Source organism: Pistacia vera, unplaced genomic scaffold (genome assembly GCF_008641045.1).
Source record: "Pistacia vera cultivar Batoury unplaced genomic scaffold, PisVer_v2 Contig58, whole genome shotgun sequence".
In the NCBI taxonomy this organism is placed as follows: domain Eukaryota; kingdom Viridiplantae; phylum Streptophyta; class Magnoliopsida; order Sapindales; family Anacardiaceae; genus Pistacia; species Pistacia vera.
In genome coordinates this window covers 899,530-910,474 of record NW_022196423.1, presented here as the reverse complement: position 1 = coordinate 910,474, position 10,945 = coordinate 899,530, and the positions used below count along the sequence as shown (strand labels likewise).

The window sequence follows — 10,945 nt, the reverse complement described above, 5'->3', positions numbered from 1 at the left end:
CTACTATGCAATGTTATTGCCCAATTAACATTACTTGTGTAGGGAATTCTTTGATGATTTGATCTTCTGAAGATCTGTGTCATCCGGACATTTCACATGCAATATTAAATATGATATAATAGAATGAAGCAGAAATCACATGTGAATAAGAACACTTTTTTATTCATAATACATTTACAAGATATAATGTCCTGAAACCGACAACACGATTGGTTCCTAGGGCATACACTAACAACTATGTGACAGTAATCAAAACGTTGAGTGAAGTATTGTATCTCATAAGGACTGATGATTTAAACAAACAAAATAAGACTAATCTCAATTATTTTTGAGATAACGAAACTGGTGATATGAAATTGTAATTAAAAAAAACAGAAATTGCTAAAAATAAAAAACAACTAATTAACTCAAAAAGATCACTTATGCAATGACAATGAAGGGTTCAATTCTACCAAAATCGATGTTGACAAGGTAACATAAAAATCAAATTTAGAAACTATTTGATCTAAAGATGGCTACATCTCTCAATTTAATCAAATGAGAAATTCGTTAACGGTTAAGTTGCACTCCCACTTAAAACCTAAACTAGCACATAAATCTCAAAGACTCTCTCAAGTATCCTATTCAATTTATGACCTATGCTATTGTAAAGCTCTAATTAGACTTCACCTCCCGGTTCATCATCACTTCAAAAATCAATTGAATCACTATAAGACCCTAAAATATAGAATACTAATCAAACTTCACTGCCTAGTTCATCATTCAAAAGAATGCTAATAATTAAAAAGACACATCATCCAAAAGCATAAAGAAGTAACACAAAATCTTATAGAACGAATTTTTTTTTGAATACTTTTATAACATTGAAAATCAAGTCAACATGGTTCGGTAGAATCTACCCTTTAACAATGGGATGGGCATGGGTCGGGGACCGTCTCAGCCTCTGCTAAAACCCAAGGGGATTCCTCGGTCCCGACCCGAAGCCCGAAACGGAATCCCCGAATTAGGCCATCCCCAAACAGGAATTCAAGGAATCTCAAATCCCTGTTGGGGGTTTCGTATCCTGAGCTGACCTTATTATTTTCTCTAAATTATAATGTATATCATCCAAAAGAAATTAAATTTATAAAAACAGGGAATTCGAGGAATCTCCGAAATCCCTGTTTGGGGGTTTCGCATCCTTGAGCTGACCTTATCATTTTCTCTAAATTATAATGTATATACAAAAAGAAATTAAATTATAATGTACATATTAAGATAATACATACACACACCACACACACACACACATAATTATATATATGTGTAAAATAATACTTATACATATATAACATATATATTATGTATTACAAATATTATAATGATTATTATATTTAATCTATATATATTATTTATTACCCATTCGTATATGGTTTCATAAATACTCACACAATTATAATTTGTTCTAATATAATTTATGACTTCATTGATTGATTTTCAACTATTCAAATAATATAAGATTAATGGTTAAAATCAAACCTTACTACAAATATTTACACACACACACACACAGATATATATATACGAGTTGGCCGGGGCGGGGACAATTCGGGGCCAGGAAGGGTGAGACCATCCTGTCCTTAGCTTGTCCCTGAATTCGGGGACTGATTTTTAGCTCAGGTCCGACCCAAACCCTAAACAGTTCGGGAAAACTCTGCCCCATGTAGGTAGGCTAAGCCAGGTCCTCGACATGGCAGGGATTATGCCCATCCCTACTTAACAATAAAACTACTCCTACTCAAGTAAACACAATCCAAATCAGTTTTGAAATCATCATTACAAAATTCCAGACTAAAATAAAAAGAAAACAAGGTAATGGAAAACTGAAACTAGACTCTTGAAGACTTCGTTCCTGAGGGTTGATCTCTTGAAGAATTCCACGCCAACTTCTCTCTAGTGATGGTGCAAAAACTTCTCTTTTTATCTTCTTCTCCCTTGGTGTGTTTTCCCAAAACCCTAGCCTCCCCAATCTTGCTAAGGACCTCTTTTTTAGTAGTAAAGTCATGAGGTATTATGGTAAAGACACTTCAATTAAAAACAATGATAATAATTTTGTTTGTCTTCCATGCACTGACGTAGCTTTCGGCTCAATTTTTAACCATTTTCTAAGTTGAATTGGATCGCGACCAAAACATGAAATTGTATCCTTGTCACTGATCTTTCAAACGCCACTAGAATCAGGTTAATCGGATTGTATAGCTTAGGTTACAGCCATTTTAGTGAAGCATGTTCTGGCAGAAATTTCCAATCATAAAATTTACGCACGCCACGGCGAAGATAAGTCTTGCCGCTGTGGTCGTTCAGAATTAGGCTAAGAGCCAAAATAAAAGTTGTATATCTGCTTCTTAGCTTCCATAGCTTCTATAATTAGGTCATTCTGAGTTTTAGAACTCAAGTTATGCTATTTTACTCAAAGCTGACGTTTGCCCTGCAAATAATAAAACTTCCAATTACATGCATTTCACAACCAAAGCGAGAGAAATTAATATAAATCCTAATGAAATTTAGTATAAAATCATAGTAAATTCCATGAAAGATTCATGGAATTTACACCTTTTTTGATCGACATCATCAGATTGTGTTGAGTTCTTCTGATTTGTCACTCCTTTTGAAGTGTTGATAAGGTTTGAAGAAAATCAAACATACCCAAAGATTTTGGATAATAAAAATGCACCAAACTTTTTATTCAACTTTTTGGGTGCACTTGTTATTATCCAAAATTCTTGGATGTGTTTGTATTTTCCTCTAACTTTGAGAGAAAATTGTTGAATACCTAGCAGTAGATGTTGAAAGATTTATACCACTGCCTCCACGTGTCTGGATCGGGTAATTTAGGAGGTGTTTTTTTCATTGGATGTGATAATTGTCCCTCGTCCATCCATGTACTAATTAAAGATGATTGAGAAATATGACAGTCTTGTTTTGTAACACAATGAGACTGTCTATAATTTAATTAGGAGTGGGCAAAATAATAGGATAGAATTGGAACCGACGAGTACCCGGTTTCAGTTTTGGTTCCTAAACGGAACCAACTGCCATAGGGTCGGTTCTGGTAAAAAACTTGGAACCAACACTGTCCACTTCCGGTTCGGTTTCATCCATGTAGGAACCGAGGATGGGAATCGAACCGAAACAAAGAGAAGAAGAAAGACGGAAAAGAAAGCACCACCGGGACAAGCATGAAAGATGACCGAAATGAAATCAAACATCGCAAACCAAATCACAACATTGCCAAAATCTAGATCTCTTAATCACGAACCAAATCAAAAAGAAAAAAAATCAAATCAAGCATACAACCTGTAGAGAAATACACCCAATACATTCAAACAGCAAAATCACTTGCAAACATATGCACCCAAATACACCCAACCAGCAAAATCAACCATACAACCTGAGAAATAAAAGTATTATATGTATTATTTTAATTTTGGGGAAAAGGCAAAGTGAAGAGAGAGGGAGTGGATGATCTAGGTGTTTAAGGAGACAGAGATGAGGAGGAAACGTTGGAGGTGTTTGAGAGGTGGTGGTGGTGAGGTAAACGTAAGGGATGGTACATGTTTGGATAAAGATGGTAAAGAGCTAAGCATTTGTAATTAAAGCAATTCATTCAAAAATTAATATGTAGGGTGAGCAGTTCCAAGTATCCTGATTTTTCAGGGGAACGGAACTGGAACCGACAGTGCAGTTTCCCAAAAAAGGAACTGGAACCGCACAGTGTAGGTTCTTAAATTCAAGGAATTGGAACCTAAAATGCAGGTTTCGATTCCTTTCCGAGTACTCTGTAAAAAATAATTACCCCCTATTAGTTTAAAAAATGACAAAAATACCTTAAAAGTTACAAATACACCCCTAACAAATTTTGATTACTCATTCATTTGTGTCCATGTAACTCATAAATCCTTTAATCTCTAAGCAACACTTGATTCAATCAGTTCATCACAATTCACATAAAATTCCTCAATCAAAACCAAAACACAAACAATTATTCATCACAATTCATATCAAATAATTCACCAAAATCATTCAACAAACAACAATATAGAAAGTTAGAAACTGTCACCAACTTCTTTGATTCTGCCATTACTAAATACTAAGTAGTAAATTTAATGTTATAAATTATTAATGTTTATAATGTAATATAGTAATGTTGTAATTAATTAAATAATTATTTAATTATAATGTAATGTTATAATTAATTAGTAATCGTACTATACATTTATAATATAATGTTATAATTAATTAAATTTCTAATTATATTAAATATTGTACTAATGTTATAATGTAATGTTATAATTAATTAAGTAATATTTAACAATAATGTAATGTATAATCAATTAAATTTCTCATCATTAATTAATTACTAATTTATTAATATTTAAATAATGTCATAATTAATTAAGTAATTATTTAATTATGTAATTATAATTAATTAAATAATATGCTATTAACTATAATATAATATTATAATTAATTAATTTCTAATCATTAATTAAGTATTGTACTAATGTTTATAAAGAATGTTATAATTAATTAAGTAATCATACTATAAATTTATAATGTAATGTTATAATTAATTAAAATTCTAATCATTTAATTAAGTATTGTGTAAATTACTAATGTTTATAATACAATGTCATAATCAATTAAGTAATAATTTAATTATGTAATGTTTAATTAATTATTTGATCATACTATAATAATATATAATAAATTAAGTATCATTCTATAAATCTATAATTTAATATTGTAATAATTAAATTTCTAATCATTTAATTAATGTACTAATGTTTATATTGAATATTAAATTGATTAAGTAATCATATTATAAATCTATAATTTAATATTGTAATTAATTAAATTTCTAATCATTTAATTAATGTACTAATGTTTATATTGGAATGTTATAATTGATTAAGTAATCTATTATAAACCTATAATGTATGTTATAATTAATTAAATTTTTAATCATTTAATTAAGTAATATAATGTAGTAAATTGTTAATTTATAATGTAATGTTATAAATTTATACTAATTAAATAATCATTTAACTATGTAATGCTATAATTAATTAATTAAGTGATCATAATATAATATAATGTAATGTAATAATATATAATTAATTATGTAATAATTTAATTAATTAAACATTTGTTTCTAATGTAATGTTACAATTAATTAAGTAATCGTATTATAAATTTATAATGTATGTTATATATTATTAAATTAATAATTATAATAATTTAATTAAGTATGTACTAATGTTTAATAGTAATTACTAATGTTTAAAATATATGTCTAATCAATTAGTAATCATTTAATTATGTAATGTTATATAATTATGTGATCATACTATAATGAATGTTATAATTGATTAAGTAATCATACAATAAATTTAGAATTTAATATTGTAATTAATTAAATTTCTAATCATTTAATTAATATAACATTTATAGTAGAATGTTATAATTGATTAAGTAATCATACTATAAATCTATAATGAGATGTATAATTAATTAAATTTTAATTATTTATTAAGTAATTAATAATGTAGTAAATTACTAATGTTTATAATGTAATGTTATAATTTATAACTAATTAAATAATTATTTAACTATGTAATGCATAAATTAATTAAGTGATCATAATTAATATAATGTAATGTAATAATGTTTAATTAATTAAGTAATTATTTAACTACAATGTAATGCTTATTATAAAATTTCTAATCATTTAATTAAGTAATCGTTTGTTATAATGTAATGTTATAATTAATGTTTATAATATAAGTCATAATCATCTAATTATATAATGTTATTAATTAATTATGTAATCAAACTCTAATGAAATATTATAATGAATTAAGTAATCATTATAATCTTTAATATAATATTATAATTAATTAAGTAATCATTTAATTATAATGTAATGTTACAATTAATTAGTAATCGTACTATAAATTTATAATGTAATGTTATAATTAATTAAATTTCTAATTATTTAATTAAGTATTGTACTATATTTATATGTAAATTATAATTATTAATATTTATAATATAATGTCATAATTAATTATGTGATTAAGTAATGTTATAGTAATTAGTAATCATACTATAAATCTTTAATGTAATATTATAATTAATAATTTTTTAATCATTTAATTAGGTATTATACTAATGTTTTAATGAATGTTATAATTGATTAAGTAATTATACTATAATTATAATGTAATGTTATAATAATTAAATTTCATATTTAATTAAGTAATATACTAAATGTTATAAGTCAATAATAAGTAGTAATCAATTATGTAAAGCTATAATTAATTATAGTATAAATCAATTAAGTAACGTTATAAAATTATAATAATTAAGTAATCATTTAACTATAATATAATGTTATAATTGATTAGTATGATATTTAACTAGTAATTAAATTTATTAATGTTATCACTTTATCATATATAATTAATAATTGCTAATTTACTATAGATATTTTTAGAACTCAATAATTGAAGTAATAACTAATATATTATTATTCAATCAAATATACTATTTTATTCAAAAATAATTCTTTTAATAACATTAAATACTTTTAATTGGATCCTAATTTCAATTATACACTTAATTAATCAAAACTTAATATTAATATATTAAAGTTTTTAATATGGTGTAGTTTATATGTAATAAGTATAATGTATATTTATTTGATTAGGTTATTCTAAAAACTTAACTTTTTCTATTTTAATTTTTTTTTATATGTAAAATAATAGAAACCCTCCATTATTCACAAATATTTCATTGTAGCCCAGGTTCCAAAACAGGTTCCAAAAATCGATTCCAAACAGGTTCTAAACTAGATACCCGTACAGGTTCCAAACCAGTACCAGTTTTAGGTTTTTTTTTCTAGGTTTCGGTTCTGGTTCCTCCACACATAAGAACCACAAGTTCCAAGCAGGTTCCAAACCGGGTACCAGTTTCAGGTTTTTTTTTCTAGGTTTCGGTTCTGGTTCTTTCACACATAAGAACCGAACCAGAATCGCACAGTGTCGGTTCCAATAAAATAGAACCAGAACCTACTCGCACAGTGCCGTTTCCAGGTGGGTTTCGATTCCGGTTTCGGTTCTACCCGTTACCCGTGCTCACCCATATAAATATGAATGCTAATTAATAGTCAGAAATTAAAAGAAAATAAAATTTTGGTAAATTTTGAAAAACAAACAATTTTCTTGAATTTCAACAACTGATTTGACTATACTCCGCGTCTACAACATGTGAGTAAATAGTAATTTTAGAGACCAATGATTCTTACACGTAAGAAGTAGTTAACAAGATATTGGAATTTTTAGAGACCAATTGATTACTTACACGTAAGAGAAGTTAGTTAACAAGATATTGGGCTGATAGCTTCACCTCCACTAATTAATCACATGTTGTAATTCTTGCTTTATACTCGCAGTTACTATTGAGTATTGACTTGAGGAGGAATGTGTTTCGCTTTTTCTTGCTACGATATTAGTACATCTATTTGGAAGACAGTTAATGGTTAGCTCCTTCTATCTACTTTGAGGTCTTTACTCTTTCTATTGTTTCTCATTCTCTCCACACTCCACTTGAGAGCTCCATTAATTTGCAGCTTCAGATTGCATCCTACAAGCTACCAAAATCAAACTTGCGAGTGGTGCAGGAGAGAAAAAACAATTATACGTCATTTTTATTTTGGAGGTGGATTGAATTTTTACAGGTATGTTTGTCATTTTTTTAAATAGTAGAGAGGTTAACGTCGATTCTGTTTTCGGTTTCTTTGAAATTGAACGGGTACCCGGACTAGTCCACCCCTATATATATATATATATCAAAATTTTCTTCTTCATCTTTTTTGACAGCGTAAGCTGCTGTTATCTTCAAAACTCGAAACTCAATCTCATCAATCATTTCTTAAATATAAAGAGAAATCTCATTTTAATGGAATCAGAAGCAATTGTGTTGATCACAGGCTGTTCGCAGGGAGGAATCGGCCATGCATTGGCTCATGAGTTTGCTTCTAAAGGCTGCATTGTTGTGGCCTCAAGTAGGTCCAAAAGAACCATGGCTGACTTGAAAATGATTCCAGGTTCTTCGTGCAAGAACTTGATGTTGTTTCAGATGAAAGTGTGGAGAATGTTCTGGCAAATGTTATTGAAAAGTTCGGAAGAATTGATATTTTGGTAAACAACGCTGAGTCCTTTGCATGGCCTCTTGCGGATTCCATTATCAGCTATCCAGAATGCATTCGACGTCAATGTTTTCGGTGCCTAATATATGATTCTCTGAATGTTTGTGTTCATTATCTAATTTTGTTGTTGTTATTGTTAGATCACGTTCCATAGAACTCATCTCTAAAATTGGTTTTTATTTATTTAAGTGTTTCTAGAGTTCATATGTTGAAAATGATCATTGACCATTAGAGGGTTTGTTTTATGTTGAGATCACTATGATATCACTATAAATAGATTTCAACTTTGAAATCAATCATATGATAGAAAAACCACAGGAAAATGTATCTAGGTTTGAATTGACACCAGATCAGTGATTCAGGTCATCCCCTAAACCATGTATGGTGTTATAATGGATATATATTTCTATGGTTAATTTATGGTAAAAATGAGGAACCCATATTTGCATTAATACGTTTGTGTTAGTAGTGGCTTCAAACAACTTTTAATATTATTTTGTTACGTTGCTTTGTTTAGCATTTGGTATTCCCCATCTGATATTAATTTGAAGTTCACTGATGAAATATATAGGTGCCATGAGAATGATTCAAGCTGTTGTTCCCCACATGGCAGCTAGGAAAAAGGGGAAGATAGTAAACATTGGAAGTATTGGTGCTGTTAGCCCTGCACCATGGACTTCTGTTTACTGTGCATCTAAATCTTCTCTTCATTCACTCACTGATACCTTGAGGTAAGTATATATATCACCTCTATTGTCCTAAAATTGATTAAAAAGTAATCCGTTTACTATTCTTAATTACGACTATTAGTCAATTCAGCACGTCGAATATATCTTAGGGAGCGTTTGGTTAGGAGGTATTTGAGATTACTAGGGTTAAGTTATCTTATATTACTTGATTACCATATTTGATTGTCAAGTAATATAAGATACCGGTAATCTTCAAATATCAATAATAGTTACTATTGGTAATATTTGAGGTAATCTGATTATCTCTATTTTCTTAGGTATTCTAAGATTACCAGAGTTATCTTTTTTTGTTACAATTCTATCCCTTATTAATAAAATTTTAGGATAATAATGCCCTTATTTTTAAATTTATTTACATGAATATAGTTTTTACTATTTTACTCCTAATTAATTAATTTTTTTTGACAAAATTACCCTTGAATTCAAAACAAATTACAACCCACCCAAGCCACCACCCCCAGCCACCTACCGCCAGTACCCACTGTCGCGGCCAGCCGCCGCTACTACCGGAACAACCCACGGAAGGCCGAAAATGGCCATCGTCCGCCGATATGGCCATTTTCGGCTAGATATTTGGTTTAAAATGGCCAGATCGATGGCTGTTAACGACCACGTATGTGGCTGTCAAAGACTATTGATCTAGCTGTTGACTGCCAGATCGACGAGCAATCAATCTGGCCGTTAACGACTAGAGCCGTCGATCTGGCCGTTAACGGCCATCAACCGCTAGATTAATGGATTTGGCCGGAAATGGCCATATCGGCGTACGACAACCATTTTTGGCCTTCCGTGCGTCTTTAGGTTGCTGACTGCCGGCGGCTTGCGATGGTTGCTGGTGGTCGGTAGTGGCTGGGTTGGTGGGGGGTGTTTTGTTGATTTTCCAAACTTTTGTTTTTGCTAAATTTTTAAATGTAGGGGGGGTTATAGTAATCCAAGTAATAATAATATTAAAAAATAATATAATAATAATATTTAATTAGAGGACAATTCAGTAATTTAAGTAACATACCTACCAATTTATTCCTCCCAACCAAACATATTAATATAACATACCCACTAATTAACTAAACACATTTTCCTAAAGATTTCCAGTAATCTTCAATGTAATCTATTTTTCCAGTAATCCAACATTCCTTGAACCAAACGCCTCCTTAGCGTTATACCAAAAGTTTCAGGATAGAATATGTTGTCAGTGAGTCTTTCTCATGAGTTAATCATATTGATGTCTAATAATGCAGATCGGAACTCCATCCTTTTGGGATTCATGTCACCCTCGTCGCCCCGGGAGCTATTAAATCTAACATAGCAAATGTCGCGGCCGACAACTACAATCAGATGCCTGAATTGAAACTATACAAGCCATTTGAAAATATTATCAAGCAGAGAGCATATTTTAAAGAACCACCAAATGCAACCCCTACAGAAATATTTGCAAGGAAGACTGTGGCTGTTTTGTTCAATGACAAGCCCCCAGCTTGGTTTTCTTTCGGTAAGTATTCTACTCTCGTGGAAATATATTCCTGTATGCCAAATTTTGTTAAAGACTTTCTTGCAAGGAGAATGATGAAATGATAAATGACATTATCGAATTCATCTTTTTTTACGTGAAATTTGTACAAGTTTAAACTATATGTCTTTTTTTTTCTTCCTGAAATTATGAATTCGCATATGAAACCTGTATGTTTTACATATGTGAAATATCAATAAATCAATACTTTATAANAACCTATATGGATGAATGAGTTGTTTTGCAAGGGATTGTTTGTTGGATTTTATTAGACTTGTTGGATATGTTGACATCACTGGTCGGGAACGGGGCCCTTGACTGGGTCAAGGCTCAGTCTTAAGTTTTCAGAACATTGAATTTATTAAGAGAAACATTAAGAGCCCAAATGCAAAACCCAATTTGTACCATATTTTATCCGGCTGAAAGACTTACACATAA

The 10,945-nt window shown here is 29.7% G+C and overlaps 1 pseudogene; it reads left to right on the top strand.

Moving 5' to 3' along the window:
- Positions 1 to 8,001: 8,001 nt before the first annotated feature.
- Positions 8,002 to 10,625, top strand: LOC116109407 (annotated as a pseudogene).
- The last annotated feature ends 320 nt before the right edge of the window (positions 10,626 to 10,945 follow it).